The sequence below is a fragment of the Taudactylus pleione genome, unplaced genomic scaffold (assembly GCF_031769625.1).
Source record: "Taudactylus pleione unplaced genomic scaffold, aTauple2 ptg001800l, whole genome shotgun sequence".
NCBI classification, from domain to species: Eukaryota; Metazoa; Chordata; class Amphibia; order Anura; family Myobatrachidae; genus Taudactylus; species Taudactylus pleione.
The window spans coordinates 675,824-692,264 of record NW_028286197.1 but is presented as its reverse complement, the minus strand read 5'-3'; the positions used below and the strand labels follow the sequence as shown (position 1 = coordinate 692,264).

At 43.9% G+C, this 16,441-nt stretch overlaps 1 pseudogene; it reads left to right on the top strand.

The window, feature by feature from the left end:
• Nucleotides 1–8,005, top strand: part of LOC148436341 (aminopeptidase B-like) — a 28,298-nt pseudogene extending 20,293 nt beyond the window's left edge.
• The last annotated feature ends 8,436 nt before the right edge of the window (nucleotides 8,006–16,441 follow it).

The window sequence follows — 16,441 nt, the reverse complement described above, 5'->3', positions numbered from 1 at the left end:
ATCATCAAATGCATATCATACCAGCCTGATTGTTACGTGTGTGTTTCTTGTATAACTGTTTATGTACATTTTACCCACCCTTTTTATGTGTCTGACCCTAAATCTTACAAATCAATTCATGATGGCGGCTACTGAGCTGTCCCCTCGAGTGTCTACCTTGGGTACAGAACAAAGGGCAACAATGACTTCAGGCATAAACGATATCACCTGACATAATTAAACCATGAGTGTCTTCTTGAGAAAGGTGGTGTTCCAGCTGCCCAACACATTAGGTCCACTAGTGAAGAAGTATGTCTGCTAGTCATGTCTAGCTAGTGGGTGGCACAACTTTCCCTGCTATTTTTGGGAGACATGCAAAATAAACTGCTGCTACCTACAAAGCACACCTAGTGACACTTAAGAACGTGTTTCAATGCAACTCCTAAAATACATTAGAACAGTCACAATACACAGTTACTGGGCGTCAGGGGATACCAGGCAGGATTATGCTTTATACTTAATATGACTGGGACTTTATTCTTACTGCGGGAAGCCGACAGACGAAATCCCGTCCGCCGGCTTCCCAACTGTCTAATCCCGGCAAGTGTTTAATGACAGGTGTCGAAATCCCAATGCCTGTCATTAGACTACGCCGGGAGCCCGACACCCGGCAGACGGATCAAAGGTGTGCCGGGTGCGGACAGCCGCGGTGGTAGGTTAGGGTTAGGCCCCCCCCTCGGGAGACTTTGGGTTAGGCTGCGGGGAAGGGGGGTTAGGGTTAGGCACTTGAGGGGGGGTGGGGAGGGGAGGTTAGGGTTAGGCACCCCTAAGGGAGGGTTAGGGGGGCGAAATTAGGTTATCGATACTTAACAAAAGGACGATCTGGATTTTAACCTCCGCCAGGCTGCCGCTGTCGGGATTACAACTGCCGGCCATGCGGCCGGTGATAAATCATACCGATTCCCTACTGCAAGGGTCATTATCAGTCATGATGGAAAATGCAGCTGGATGATTACCAATGTCATTACCAATAGGTGGAATGATTTTGTGATGTATGAAGGTGTGGTGGTAGTTAAGGGTTAATTGAAATTGGTTAGAACAGTGAGAGAGGAATATAAGTTTTGATGTGGAATTTAAAATAGATGAAAGTGGTGATAAAAGGGCAATTAGCAGATAGCAGGCCAGTGGTGCAGTGCCTAGGTGCACATTAATAAGGGTCCACACACAGCTTTTCAGGTGTAAATTAAAATAAAGGGAGCTTTTATTGTCAGCATTCAGGAACAAAAATAACAAAGGTCCTAGTCCCAAATTCAGGGCATTACCTCACTTCTTGAACCCTGACTATTATGGGCAGCTAGTCTGCAAATCTAACTCTGTCTCTTGAAAGTCTGTCCTGTCTTTCGCAGGTATAAACATGGCCTCCTGGCCTGACTTCCACAAAGTCACACAGTCTCTTTAGTGGTCCTGTGTGCCTAGCTTGCAAGTCTGGGCACTGACCTGACTTCCAAAAAAAGGTCTTAGAGTTTTGTGGTCCCCACTGCCTGACTGCAGTCTGCACACTGGCCTCCTGGCACACTGGGCTCTATAGCTGCCACAGTCCCACTTGGACTCTCTTCTGGCTAACCTGACTGGTCTGCCTCATCAGAGCTCTGTACACAAGGCAGCTTCTAGGTGGTCACACTTTCTATTTCTACCCTGTGTGCAGTGCCAGATAAAGGTCAACGTGGGCCTGGAGCTGAAATAAATGAAGGTCATAGTGTGTATGTGTGTGTGTGGGGGGTGATTGTCGCCATAGAGATGTGAGTAGTGAAGTGTGACCAGTGCTGTGGGGGTGTGGTCTGCACAGGGGATGTATCATTATTAATAGTATAATGTGTGCGTCTATGAGCAAAGGGAAACGCCCATGTTAATGTGACCATTACACTTAGGGGCAGATGTACTAAGCTCTGAAAAGTGATATATTGGAAAGTGATAAACTACTAACCAATCGGCTCCTGTAATTTTTCAAACGCAGGAGCTGAGTGACTTTGTCACTTTCCAATTTATCTCTTTCCAGAGCTTAGTACATCTCCCCCTTAGTGATGATGTAAATGAGAAACCCTGTTACTAAAAAGTATAGGGGTCACTTAAAATGTTTAATCTCTCTACATAAAAATGAGACCTTACCCTATTAATAGCTATACTGAGAAGAAATCAGATCTAGACAACATAATGAGAACTAAAAAAAAGTTAGTAAGTGCCACAATTAATATATAAATACCTATGGCCCTTTCCTTAGGGGTCTCCCAGAGATGCCCTCAGCCTCCCACTTCCCAAGTGAAGCAGGAAGTCCAGATGGTCAATGACGCCATTTGTGCTAAATTGACATGCATGCGCATCGGGAGACAGGACAGACCTAGCCTATGAGGGAACAGGGTAAGTATTGGAGTGCATGGGGGGCTGAGAGGCAGTAGAGGGGGTGGATATATATGTATGTTAAGCAGCAACTTATGTTGGAAGCAAGAAAAATGGGTAAATGCAAGGCTCTCAGCGAGTTTGACAAAGGCCAAATTGTGATGGCTAGCCGACTGATGCTGGTGGTGGCCGGCAAAAGGATGTGTGTTGTGGGGAAGACACAACGGGTGTGATATGTATTACCGGCGGACGCATGGCTGGCGGTTCAATTCCCGACAGCGGCTACCCAACAGCGCTGGAAATCCTGATCGTCATAAAGGTAAGTATCAACTAACCTAACCCCCCTAACCCTAATCCTTCATAGGGGTGCCTAACCCTAACCTCCCCCCCTGTGCCTAACCCTAACCCCCCCTCTAAGTGTCTAAACCTAACCCCCCTCCCCATAGCCTAACCCTAACCTCCCGGAGGGGTGCCTAACCCTAACCTCTCGGGGGGGTGCCTACCCCAAAGTCCTTCCCGGTAGCCCTAAACCTAACCCCCCCCCCCCCCCCCCCGCGGGTGCCCGCTGCGGCGCCCGGCATCCTCTCGATTGGGATGCCGGGGGGCGCCGGTCTCCAGACGTCGGGCAAATTACAGGCGTCTACATTTAGACGCCTGTCATTTGTCCCTAGTTGGGATAAAGCAGACTGGAAGCCGGCGGTCGGCATTTAGACCATCTGGTTCCAGACTGCATACCGACACAATAGCTAGTAGAATATACATGTACAATGGCAAATTTAAATGTATACAAACACATTTTATTCAAGTATTACTTTAAACACAGCTGGATAATAGCATGAATAGTATACTATAGTAGGTATGACTGAGGTGTAAATATTATTTTCAGCTGGTTCCTCAATAATTGATAACCCTGATATTTAGCTTATGTCAGAGGGATTCCAGCCAGGGTGTCAGATTTGTGAATACAATGACTAGGCAACAGTAACGTAGGTTGTGGTAAGAAAAGGTAAGCTGACAGGAACAAGTAAGTGTGGGGAATGGGAAGGGGAGTGCTGTCAGTAACGGGAGATCGGAGTTTGATGCTGTAGAGTCACTGCTGTTTGGCAGTTCCGGTGCTGCATGTGGGCTTGTGTCTGCAGTGCTGTTTCGGCAATGCAGGCTTTATTAAAGCTATGCTCGTGCAGTGTGAAGCGGTACCTGTTGGAGGATGAAGTCTGCCTCCGGCGCAGCGTGATAGTGTGCTTCTCCCGTGCTCCATAGTAACCGCGGAGCACACCGGGCGGGTAGACGGATCTTTTACAGCACATAGCATAAGGTGGAGTGGAGGAGGCGCCGGCACATGACACAATGCAGAGCTGGGAGGAGCGGGCTAGTGAATCCTTGTACTCACTGTGCTGTGGGCCCGGCTGTGTGGCCAGTAATTGAACTGCGGGCGGTATGTAGATGGGCGGATGGGCCTCGGTTGGACGGCAGGACAGTCTGCTGTAACAGGAAATATTTTTCCTGTCTACCGCAGATCCTGTGGGCCTATTTTGATGGGGAGGCCTAGAGCTGTAGCTCCAACCGCCCCATTGTTAATCCAGCCCTGCCTGGGTGCATCCCTCCAGCCCCACACAGAATCCTTGGCTCATTATTGCCACCTAGCTTGGTATTGCCACAATATATAAAATCAAATGTCCTGACTCATCAACACCCAGCCCAAAACCCTGGTCCTCGAAACATCTTTCCATGATGTAAGTTGCCACTAAGAAGGGATTTTTTGAAATTCGACCACAAAGGGAGTGAAAATGTTTCCTCCCCCTGTGCAATGTCCTTTCTGACTGTTTCATCGTGGCTGTAGCAGAGTTCAATATTCAAACACCAACTGTCACCCCTAGTGCTTTCAAAACCTCACTAGCAGTTGATGTGGCTCCCCTATTTGAATAGTGAGGGAAGGGAATGTGTTACTACAGAGGTGAGAGAGGAAAATGTGGAGAGCTGGGTACACACCTGAAAAAGATATATCTGCAGATGATGGTTGTTCATACACACTGAACAACCATCACTGCCATCTGGCAAGGGTTCCGGCCCATTCCCCGGCGGCATCTGCAGCAAGTGTATGGGCGGTTGACTGACCACCCGTACACACAGCACGATATGCAGATATATCTGCCATCAGCTGTGCTGCACAGCAGACGGGGCTATGTCTGTGAATGATGTCGTTCAGACATATCTTCCGAACAAACTGGCTGATGCACGCATGATATATTGGCCATTCAGTTGAATGGCCAATATGTCGGCCAGTGTGTTCCCAGCATTACAACAGCAGTGAGAGGGGAATGTGTTACTATAGAGGTGAAGGAGGGGAATGTGTTACTATAGAGGTGAAGGAATGGAATGTGTTACTATGGGGGTGAGGGAAGGGAATGTGTTACAAAACGGACGATGGAGGGTAATGTGTTACTACAGGGGTGAGGGAAGGCGAAACGTTGCTACAGGTGTGAGTGAGGGTAATTTGTTACTACTGGTGCAAAGGGAAGCATCATGTTTCTACACAGGTGAGGGAGGGGAATGTCGAACGTTTACAACACGGATGAGGGAGGGAATTGTATTGCTACAAAGGTGAGGGAGTGGGATGTATTAGTACACAGGTGAGGGATGGTAATGTTTTACTATAGCAGTGAGCAAGGGGATGCATTTTTATAGGGTTGAAAGATTAATGTGTTACTGGAATGGTGAGATGGAAATGGAAACTGTAAATATCTAAGGTCTACCTAGATGAAATCAGCTAGTGGCAAATAGATGCTTGAGGCCAGAGCCGTAACTAGAGTTTTTGGTGCCCTGTGCCAGAAAGCGCATTGGCGCCCCCTCATTTTTCAAAGGGACATAATGCACCCAAAAAAAGGCCATGGCTTCATGGGGAAGGGCCAGGGAAGAGATAGGAGAGGCCAGGAGTTGCTGGGGATGAAATAAGAGGAAACTACAAGCAAGAATGATAATAAACAGAAATTTGACAGGCCCAAACAGCGCCCCCTGACCTGTGGTGCCCTGTGCGATGGCACCGGCCACACTGCCCTAGCTACGGCCCTGCTTGAGGCAATCCCTTTTTTTACACAAAAAACTACCGGTAAGCTTTCCAATTTTTTTTTTCAAAAGTGCTTTGCATATCGTTCTTTTTTTTAATTTCTTTTGAAGTCTTGAAAATGATTGTGAGCTACAATATTATTCACCTCCTTTAAACTTAAAATACTCTTCCTGCTGCCTAAGTATGTTCTCCTATCACTCTGACCTAAGACTCTTATTCACTGTTAATATGCCTACCGAAGGTACAGCTATATCTACTATTAGGACTTTTGCTTTTCTTATAAGCTGTTTTCCAGTAAAAACTAAAGGTGATGTCACAGAATACATTTTTAAGATTTGTGTTTGCTCAGTGCTTTTAAGCATTGAAAGACCATTTATTTATTTATTTTTAAATCTTGGGGCTTGATTCAATTCAACGCGAATTGAATATCGCCGGGAAGAAGCTTCCTGAGCTATTAATTCTGCGCAATGTTAGGTCGGGGAATGCCCATTCTCCCAGCCCCTCGCGCCTTAAACAGGGTGTTTAGTCGCGAGAACAGGCATTCTCCGACTAAACTTCCTGGCGCGATGCTGTTTACGCCGCGCTATCGGTAGAAAATAGCATTGCGCCTGTACTTTTGTCCGATTTCTGCTCGCATATCTTTAGTCGGGCTTAGCAGTGAACTGAATTGAATAGCTCCGGGAGCTCATTCTCGGCGCTATTCAATTCGCATTGAATTGAATAGAGCCCTTATATTCTTCGTTTTTTGTTTTTTTTCATTTTGTTCATTGTGCAGATATATAGAATACCACTACTAAAGGATGCTAAATGAACATTATAAAGTATGACTTATGTTGTCAGTGTTTTAACATTTTAGGTACGATGTCTTGTTCATGCCCCCATCATTTCCATTTGGTGGTATGGAGAACCCCTGCATCACATTTGTCACCCCCTGTCTGCTGGCTGGTGATCGTTCTCTGGCTGATGTTATTATTCATGAGATATCCCATAGCTGGTTTGGAAACTTGGTGACCAATGCTAATTGGGGCGAGTTCTGGCTGAACGAGGGTTTCACTGTGTATGCCCAGCGGAGGATCACAACTGAGATATATGGTAAACCTCTGTTTTGTTTTTTCTTCTCCTTCTCTTTGTTATATATATATTCTCTATCTATCTATTTTTTTTTTTTGTTACAGCTCATAAATGTTCCTGGATACAATGGTTAATTTTCTTGCTGAATGGTATGGAATGAGGTGTTTAATTCTCCTGTGCAGGATCTGCGTATACTTGCCTATAGGCAGCAACAGGAAGAGCCCTACTTCAGCAGCATATGAAGGCCTCAGGAGAGGATTATCCATTAAACAAACTGCGAGTCAAAATTTAACCTGGTGTGTGGAACATTCAGCTTCTACCACAATCTCTGCTTATTACACCTCAGTGTAGTATTGATGAGTACTAATAATTGAGTGTACAGTTAAGTCCATGTAAAAAGTATATTATCTATGTATTTTTTTTAGATTTGTTACTTATCACCCTTCACTGAATTGTTTATTTTGTCACTTTTTGGGCTGGTCACATTCCAACATTAATTACACAACTGGCATCGGGATCTTTTTATGAAGCAGAGATTATGCTTTTTTCCACAGAAAAGCAAGGGAAAAAGGAGTTATCACTGCTTCATCCGACAGGGCTATTACAGCGATGTCTTGTCAGTTTACCAATCTGCAGTAAGCTCAGGCTGGCATTAATCTTATGAAGTAGCATCTAGAGGAGAAGGAGTCATATATGTTTATTCTTCCTCCATGGTGGCTCCTAGATGGAATTCTCAACATCAACCCTCAAGTTTTCCCAACAGGTCATGTTTTGAGGATTTCTGTATGTGGAAGTAGGTGGGATAATTGCTGACCCAGCAAAATAAATTCTCACCCGTACATGATAAAGGAAATCTAAAAAAACATTATCTGTTGGGGGTACTTGAGGACTAGAGTTGAGAGCCTGTGCAATAAATGACACATTAGGTGTTATATGCTATGTCTTGAATAGTGCTGGCTACTTACATTTTTTGCTGGCAATCGCTGAACTTAATATTCATCTGCTAGGCTCACGTGGCATGGTTTAAGGCTTGCTAAATAGGCCCCTTGGTCCTTAATTTTCTCTGACATAACCACCTCCTCAGCTGTACAAATGAAATATTTATTAGTATATTCTTGAGTAGTAAGTCCAATTGAGTTTTTGCCCCTATTGAAATTAGTGTGTTTGGGTATGCACAGAACGTTAACATCCGGGCTTACCAATGGTAAAAATGGTGAGTAAATTCGAAATCTAAAATCTGTAAATGTAATTTCATATTAATGTTGGAAGGATGGTGTTTTGGTTTTGCTAATGTCTGCCTAAAATTGTAAAAAAGTATTCAATTTGAAAATCTTTTTTTTCCTCTCTTCACTCTTAGGAGTGAATCCAGATGATACTTACAATGAGACACCGTACGAGAAAGTGTTCTGCTTTGTCTCTTATCTTGCCCACCTTGTTGGAGATCAGACTAAATTTTACAAATTTTTAAAGGTAACATTCCTTCACTATACAATGTAACAGTACCAAGACCAACCTACCATTTTAATTGCTTTGATCAAAGCTGTTCAGTTGATGCTAAAAGGAGGTCAGGATAACTTATTTTTATATTGAAAATATATATTCTGGATTTGGTGCATGAATTATTTTTATTATTATTATTACATTTTATTTATAGGGCGCCACAAGAGGTCCGCAGTGCCGTACATACAGTAAAGGGTACTCAGAACATTACATTACAATACAGTAACCAACTTATAAACATAGCACAGTTAACAATTAGCAACACAATTCTCCATACAGCTGGGAAGGTGACGGCCATCATAGAAGTGCTAGAGAAGAAGGCTGTGAGACAGTGGGGAAATAACTTTTAAACAAAGTTATTTTTTCTTCTCCCTCTTATTTATAAATGTGGCTAATAAGTCTTGAATGTAAAATGATGAAGACTAATAGGCTTAGAAGTAGTAAACTACATGGCTCTGTGTTAATTTATTGCCAGTTATTTATATAGCGCACATATTCCTCATCGTTTTACAGAGAATATTTGTCCATTCATATATAAATAGTTGAGGGAAAACCTTACAAGGATATCTTGGGGGTTCTGGTATCACTCTAAGCTTTGGATACAGACTAACACTGTCTGTCTACCCAACCCTTGTTGGCTAAATCCAGTGCAATTTTTCAGCAGGAACAGGCAGTAACTCAGTTCCTGAACTTCTAATAAACTATGACGTAATGTCCTGGGCCAAAATTTATTTTCCATAACATAAGGTTTATTTCAGAGGCCCTTTTGAGTGCCGCCTTTTCTTATTACTATATGTATGCATATAGAATTGTTTTTCTATAGCTCCACCCCCAGTAGCTAGTTCCTGAACCTATTTTTTAAGTTTAGTATTTCTTTAGTTATATGTTAAGAAATCCATAATAGTGCTTGGGTGTGTAATTTTAAAGTGGATTGGGGAAATCCTGTTTTACATTAGGTGAAGTTGATGGTAGATGTGAAATTTGTTGATATTGTGGCAATGATTTGTCAGCTGTTTCTCTTTCCAGGCTTATGTTGACAGATTTAAGTTTCAAAGCATCACTGCTGATGAAGCCTTAGCGTTTTATTTGGATCATTTTCCAAATCTTAAGGCCCAAGGTATTGATAAAATTGAGGGTAAGTTTTTAAGCAATCTTTCATATTTGTCTTCTAAACCAAAAATGTCCAACTGTGAGGCAAAGCTGGAGTTTTACTGGACCTATACTTTATTATAACTTCAATAAAACTGATTTCATAAAACACAAATACATATAGTTTAGTTAAATATAAGTTATTTGTCGAGTATCCCATTGGTTAGTCAAAGTTCTTAATGCAGTGGAACAATTTTAGATCATAATGGAATAAAGATTCAAAGATTTCACTTTGGGTGGCCACGGCGGAGATGGTGTAGGCAGCTGGTTCTGCAGGCTCCCCAGCAAATAATTCTCTTGACACCTCCTGAACGCAGATTCCCAGGCTAATTTACCTGCTTTGGGTTGACTACCCTCCCGGGACCTGATCGAGTCTGTGCTTGAGTTTGGAGGACAAGTATATCCGACTGGCGGTGCCGCTGAGGTCCTGGGCCCTGTTGGCGTCTCTGCAGCGCACCTCTCCTGTGGCTTCCTGTTGTCTGGAGATCCCGCTGCAGAGTGATCCTTTCAAGCCGGGTGTGATCGCCGGAGCTGGCTTCCTCGCCGCGGCTGTGTGGACGGGTTGCCGGTGCTACTCCACACACACCACGTAGACTTAGACGTCAACCGTGGCATTCTAACTTAACAAGGCATCTACAAAAACTTTCACGTAAAGTAGAACGTCAGTGGCAAAAGTCTCGTACTCCAAGTGACTTCCTCACATATAAGACTATCTACAACTCTTATTGTGCTGCTCTGGACGCTGCCAAAAAAACATATTTCCAATCTCTTATCTCTGCTCAAGCCTCTAACCCCAAGCGACTTTTTAATACATTTAAACTGCTTCTTACTCATCCCTCACCCAACTCACCTGCTGCTATCAGTGCGCATGATCTTGCTTCCTATTTTAAGAACAAGATTGATAAGATCCGAAATGAAATGGTATGCTCTTCCTCAGCTAGTGACCTGCTCAATTCCCTACCTGAACCCTCTGGCTCATTCTCTTCATTCGACCTCACAAACGAAGATAAAGTATCTACACTCTTCTCATCCTCCTACTCTATTACCTGTCCTCTAGATCCTATACCCTCACAATTCAGTAAAGCTCTGTCTCCTGTGCTCATTCCAACCCTAACTAATATCTGTACTCTGTCTCTCGCTACTGGCATCTTTCCATCACTGTTCAAGCATGCAGTGATTACTTCCATTCTGAAAACACAAAATTCTGACCCCAACACTCTCTCAAATTACCGTCCTATCTCCCAGCTCCCATGCCTCTCCAAGCTGCTTGAGAGACTTGTCTACACCCGCCTCACACACTTTCTAAACTCACACAACTTATTGGACCCACTTCAGTCCGGCTTTCGTTCCCAACACTCCACAGAGACAGCACTGACTAAGGTAGTAAATGATCTGGTCGCTGCCAAGGCTAAAGGCCATTACTCACTCCTATTTCTTCTAGATCTCTCTGCTGCTTTTGACACTGTTGACCACTCTCTCCTCATACAAACACTACAATCCCTAGGTCTTAAGGACACAGCTCTTTCATGGTTCTCTTCATACCTATCTGATCGCTCTTTTACTGTTAATTTTTCTGGCTCTGCCTCCTCTTCGCTACCTCTATCAGTTGGAGTACAGGATGATTAACAAGAAGACATTGTTTATTGGTCACCTGCTATATTATTGCCTTATACTTTCGCACAGTATGGATAATAATATTAACATATCAGGTCATGTTTTAAAGCAATTTTACCCCCACTCCCCCTTCTTCCCAGAGGCTTTCCTATATGTAGTCAGCAGCACTCATGTGGTCAATAACAGGCACAGACTGAGTGACTGACACCTGTGTTTGGAGTTGGGCTGACACTGTCACTGGAGTACTGCCTGGACCGGACCCTGCCTGTCGTCGTGTCTGCACACCCAAATGCAACTACTCCTCACTCTTGCTAGTGGCACTGTGGGTTTGTGTGGAGAGGAGACCAGACCCTACAGAAAATGCGCAGAGTGTGGGTGCCAGCCGGAGGACGCAGAGCTAAGGGAGATTGATAGACAGCCAGGGGCTACTGTGAAGGATGCTGGCACACACTGTTGCTAATATACATAGCAGCGGGCAGCCCAGTAAATAAAAATTGCGGTGGGCGTCCAGACCCCTCCCAGGGCACTGTACGGTGGCATACGGTGGCACCGGCCGCACCACGCTAGATATGGCCTTGAGGCATATATTCACCAAAAAAACAGCTTGCCAATGTAGGGATGCAAAATTATAAGACATACATATGACCCATCTTTCTTAATCAGTCACAGTCGACCAGGTACATAATTATATAAGAAGTAATGGTGAAGCAATTTATAGCCCATATAGTTCTGGTTTACATAAAGTCAAAACATAAAAGGCCCCCATACATCTACCAATGGATTGCCGGTTCCTGCAATGGGATCAGAAACCACCATGTTGGATTTCACAGATCTTGCAATGCCGGGTTGCATAATCGCAAGAATGCGGCGAGCCGTCGATAGAGTATGGGCCCCTAAGCACGGGACAACACAGGAATTGCAGATAAACCTCTTTAGTGATGTCAGAAGTATGTAATAAAGACACTGGCATATATTGTCTGTCACTTCTGCTGCTTCTCTGACTGCACCCACATTAATCAGAGAAGTGAGAGGGTGAAACAAAACTTCCTGTGTGGAAGAAAGAGACTGCATCTACTTTCAGCCAGGTGGTGCCGACACAGCCCTGTTACGGAGGCATAGCAGGGCTGAGACTGGAGAGCAGCACTGATGAGAAAGGGGCGTGGTCACCACACTGTAGGGCTCACCGAGGAATAACCCGAGTCCCCGGCAGCCCAGCCCAAGCCTGATCTCTTATACCTACTGATGCTAAAAATCTAGCTAAACTTTTTTATTTTTATGACTCAACCGGGTTATTACTACTATAATTCATCCAGACCAGACGGGGTTTATGCCAGGTAAATCTACTTCGGAGAATCTTCGGCATTTATTTACTCACAGGTCTCTCATGGGGATGTATCCAGTGTCACTTGATGCAGCCAAAGCATTTGATTCCGTAGAATGGCAGTTTTTATGGGAAGTTATTGCGGGCCTTCGGGATAGTTCCAGGCTTTATTAAATGGATTCAGTTATTATATGCGGCTCCTAGTGCACGGATATCAATAAATGTTGTCTCACCTTCTTTTCCGTTATCTAGGGGAACGAGACAGGGATGCCCCTTGTCCCCAGCCTTATTTGCCCTGGCCATAGAGCCGCTGGCATGCATGCTGCGCTCTTATCCTGATATAGTGGGTCTTCAATTGGGCAGCAGAGGTGACACTGTTGCTTTATATGCTGATGACCTTTTACTGTTTTTGGCAGATTATGCTGTCTCCATGCCAGTGGTTCTCCGGGTTATTACAACTTTCGGCATTCACTCTTGTTTAAAGATTAATTGGGGGAATTCCCATATTATGCCACTCCGGGGGTATTGTCCCACCACTCCTATTGTAACTCTTCCCCTACAATGGGTTGACTGTTTTAAATATTTGGGTCACTAACTCTACACGAGATTATGTACCCCTAAATGTTCAACCATTATTAGAATATCTTCGTGGGAAATCTCGTGCCTGGACTAAATTACCCCTGACATTTGACCGGTCGAATTAATTTGGTTAAAATTATTATTCAACCTAAATTTTTGTATGTATTCCAACACTCCCACTACCTATATTTAGAACACTGAATTGTATGGTTTCCTCTCTGGTCTGTATGAATAAGTGCCCTAGGATTCAGTTGAATAATCTTACTAGATCCAGACACACAGGGGGTCTTGCCCTTCCTCATTTCCGGTTGTACTATTTTGCATCACAGTTGGCGCACCTGCGCTCATTTACTACAGGGTGACCTAGTGAGTGATTTTAGTCTGTATTTTCGTTTCCCAGTCGTTGCCGGGTCACACCCCTTTGCAGGCCCTACTTGCGGAGGGATGCTCTTATAGAGACCCTCCTTTGTTTTATCAGGCCATTAAAATCTGGGAATGAATTGCTAAATTGGTTAGTTATGAGGGGTTAGACCCGGACACCCCATTATGGAATTCCAAAGTGCTGACTATCCATCTGTAAGAAAGACAATTCAGAGTATGGGGTTCTCAGGGCCTGATCTCTATTGGTCAATTATATATGATACTGGTGTTCTTAAGGTCTTCACACAATTGAGGGATGAATTCCATCTACCAACCTCTTACTTCTCCCGTTATCTTCCGTTACGTCATGCCTTGTCTACCCAATTTTCCAATTCTCCCCAGATCATAATTGATTCTCCTGTTAAAAAGCTTTTGCTGTCCTTTGGGTTCACGTAAACCCATATATTTTTTTTATACTCTTTCCTGTTGTCCGCTCCTCATCATTGTTCTGATCTCCCTTGCCATCGAGAGCGATGGGTAGCTGATGTGGGTCCTATAAGTGATGAATCCTGGTACCTTGCTATGGAATCTCCTAGATGTTCTACTGCTTCAATTGGTATACAATCGGGAAGCCGACTGCCGGAATCCCAGCAGCTGGCTTCCCGACTGCTTTATCCCGGCGTGGGATAAATGACCGGCATCAATATCTAGACGCCTTGTCATTTCCCCGACGCCGGGCCACCGGCGCCCTGCATCCCGATCGAAGGTACGCTGGGCGCCGCGAGCGTACAGCCGCAGGGGGGGAGGGTTAGGTTTAGGGCACCTGTGGGGGACTTAGGTTTAGGCACCACCCCGGGAGGGTTAGGCTAGGGGGAGGGAGGGTTAGGGTTAGGCACCCCAGGGGGGGGACATAGGGTTAGGCACCCCAGGGGTGGACTTAGGTTTAGGCAGCGGGGAAGGGGGGATTAGGGTTAGGCACAGGGGGGGAGGCTAGGGTTAGGCACCCCTAAGGAGGGTTAGGTTAGGGGGGTTAGGTTAGATTAGTTGATACTTACCTTACCACGATTGGGATTTCCAGCGCTGTCGGGCTTCCGCTGCTGGGCTCTGCTGTTTTGTCGGGCTGCTGCTGCCGGGATTCGAACTCCCAGCCATGCGGCAGACGGGATATCATACGATTCCCTTCAATTAGCTTCCAGCAAATAGATAGTTTATTTTGCATAGGACTTATCTCACACCCGTTAAGCTTATGAAGTTTGCTGGGAGGGCAACTGATTCCTGTCCAAAATGTGATATCTAGAGGTACCTTCTAACATCTGATATGGCAATGCTCTGTGGTGGGTGAATTCTGGAATAGAGTTATTCAAGTCATAGCGGGTACGGGTGTCCCCATTTCTCTATTAACTCCCAGTGTATGTGTCCTTCGGATAATACCTCCCGATGTTTTAGATAAATATACCGTTCAATATGTTGTCAATCTCTGCTCTAGCTAAGGTTATCATGGCTGGTACCAACAGGACCTGATTATATATCCTGGAAGGCGCTTGTTAACTCTACTGTGTCACATGAAAAATGTATGTATATTTCACGTAAATCTGAGCCTAAATTTGAAAAGGTTTGTTATAGCTGGCTTCAATCCAGATTGTATGAGGTATATTGAGGCCCATAGATAGAATCTGGGTCATACCTGGCTCTCTTTCTAAAGCTAATGTATATCTATATGTTAAAGGTGCAGATTTATGGTTTTGTGTGGTGCGTATCATCATTCATTTTACTTAATTTTATTTTCGTTGTGTTCTGTTTATCTTCTATATAATTTTTTGACTTCGTTTTAACTATTAGTGAATTCTTGTGAATATGGAAATTTTGGTAGATGTGTACATTTTGTGTGTATGTATGTGTGTGTGTGTGTGTGTGTGTGTGTGTATATATATATATATATATATATATATATATATATATATATATATACACACACACACACACAGTCAGGTCCATAAATATTGGAACATTGACAGAATTTTCATATTTTGTCCTCTATTCACCACCACAATGGTTTTGAAATGAAACAAACAAGATGTGATTTAACTGCAGACATTCAGATTTAATTTGAGGGTAATTACATCCAAATCAGGTGAACGGTGTAGGAATTACAACGGTTTCTATATGTGCCTCCCACTCTGAAAGTCTGCAGTTAAAGCACATCTTGTTTGTTTAATTTCAAAGCCATTGGTGGTGGTGAACAGAGGCCAAAATATGAAAATTCTGTCAATGTCCCAATATTTATGCACCTGACATATATATATATATATATATACACACACAATAAAAATAATATTTGCAACAAATAGAGGTTTTTAGCATAATCATGGCTAAGGTTATGGGCCTACTCACCATATCCAGGGAACCTCTGTAGGGTACAATACAAGTCTCAACAGGTACCACCTCCCATTATATATATTTAGGGTGTGCAGTCCAGGACTCTTTTTTTTTTTTATACGGTGCAGAGAAGGACAAATCGTGGTAGTAGTAGTTGGTTTGCAGCGGTGTTTGCAGATGATTGGTGGAAATAACACTCTCCTTCCTCTATGGGGCTCATGCTGAGAGAGGCAAATTTTGCCGAGCTGGCCATATGTACGAGAGTTATGGCTGCATTTGACATGGGCAACATCATGATGGGAATAGGGAGGAGCTATTTATGGTTTGAAACTCCTGTGAAACTGTAGCAGGAATATTGAGGTACAGTATTAAACTTTTTTATTAAAAAAAGTGTATTGATATGTATATACATGATAATTTTTGTTTTCAGTTATTAAAAACGTACTCTCCTGCTTTACACAGGCAATGTGGAAGAGCTTGGAAAATATTATACAAAGATATCTGAAGCCACAAATGCTGAACTCCGCCTTCGCTGGACTCAAATTGTTTTGAAGAATGATTATCTGAACCACTTTCAGAAAGTCAGTGATTTCCTCCACAGCCAAGTACGTAGTGGGATGTGAGCATTTCTTTTAGTAGCAAATTTTCTTTAAGATCCACTCAGAGGGACACTGAAACTATCTGGTATAGAGGGAGCTGTTTAAGGAAATTGCAAAATTTAAACTTTTGTGGTCTGCCTTCTCCCCCCTCGACATCTTATAGCGCAAAGTATCTCCGTTTCTTTTCTTGTGCCCAAGTAGTGGGCACGTTTTACATTGAGCTGTTTTTCTCTATTACTGCTTAAATAGCTATTTAGCAGCAATGCTCTTGCACTGCGTCTGCAAAGTCCTGATGAGAACTCTGTTGGAGGGCAGGTAGGAGCACTTCCCTGCACTCACCCCTCCGTGCCTGCGCTTCAACTCTGATGCCCCCCGGTGAAGAGGGCAACGGACCTGTGGGTGGCCGGGAGTGACCTACAAGCGCAGCAAGTAGTA